Genomic DNA, 1,354 nt, shown 5'->3' with positions numbered 1-1,354 from the left:
CCCATTACAGTGTGTCTGTGTGTGCGGACTCTGGGCCAGCGCAGGTGGCCGCCGAGCAGGGGGATGGCTCGGCACACGGACAGCACTGCGGAGCTCGGTGGCATCGGTAACTTCACAGACACCGACTCCGGCACGGCCGCCCGGTCCCGCCCGGCTTGAGCGCCTGTCCGCAACGTGACTTTGCTTCGGTTTTGGTTTCTGTGGAGGCTTCTCTTGTTTGGTTAGCAAATCCCGGGCGTGTTGCGTGTGTGAGCGGAGCTGAGCGGCTGCCTGCTGCTCGCTTCTCAGGAGGCATGAAAGCATGCTGCTCAGTCGGAACAGACCCAACAGCGACCCCGGGACCGTACTTCGTGGCCGGCCGGTACAGGGACAGTGTTACCGGCAAGGGGCACGCGGGGGAACGGCGAGTTTTGGTTTGGCACGAATTTTGTCACGGTTTGACCGCAGCTGTCCCGTGGTGGCACGAAGCCGCCGACGGTCCGGGGGGTGTTTCCTGCTACCAGAGCCAAGCAACCTGGCGGGCCCTTTGGGATAGATAATTCAGGGAAGTGCTGTTTTGCTATGTAAACCTTTCGTAAAAGGTGCATTTCTCGCTCAGAAGAACTGCATCTGCCGCTTAATGCAACAGTTCCGTCTGGTGCTGAAAGTACCGCTGCGGTAGGCGGAGGTAAGAGGCGGCCGGAGAGCCCCGGCGGGGCATTGGCAAACTTCACTGGGGCTGTTCCAAGAGCGGCGGAGCAGGACGGAGCAGGGCGAGGCGAGGCGCGGGGGTCGCAGCCGACATGCCGGGGGAGAATTCCTCAATGGCGCTGCCCACGCCCACTCCGGGGGCGCGCGGGACCGCGGGCCACGCCCCCCGCGCACGTGTGGGAGCCCTCGCCGCGCGTTCCCCGCGGGCCGGCCCCGCCCCGCCCCACGCGATTGGCTGTCCGGGCCCCGCGGGCGGGGCGATCGCGCCGCGGCGGGCGGCCCCTCCCACGTGCGGCGGCGCGAGCACACATCCCGCACGTAGCCGGCGCGTTAATCAGCGCGCGGCCATCTGCCGCCCTCCTGCCGGGGCGGGGGCTGCCCGTGCCCTTCCCGCCCGCCCCGGGCCGCTCCCGCACACTGCCGGGGCGCCGCCGCCGGCGGCAGCAGCAGCAGCTCGGGGCTTCGGCAGCACCGCCGCTCCCGCAGCGCCGGGCCGCGGTGCGTAGCCGAGCCCGCAGCGGCGAAAGTTTTGCCTGGCCTCGCCTGGTGTCGCGCCGCGGCGGAGCCCCTGCCCGGCTCGGCCTGGAGCGGACAGCAGCCCCGCGGGCATCGCCTCCCAGCGCGGGCGCCGGCGGAGCAGCGGCGCGCCCGTCCCCGCCGCGCC

This window comes from Ammospiza nelsoni, chromosome 6 (assembly GCF_027579445.1).
Source record: "Ammospiza nelsoni isolate bAmmNel1 chromosome 6, bAmmNel1.pri, whole genome shotgun sequence".
Classification (NCBI taxonomy): domain Eukaryota; kingdom Metazoa; phylum Chordata; class Aves; order Passeriformes; family Passerellidae; genus Ammospiza; species Ammospiza nelsoni.
This window is presented reverse-complemented; position numbering follows the sequence as displayed.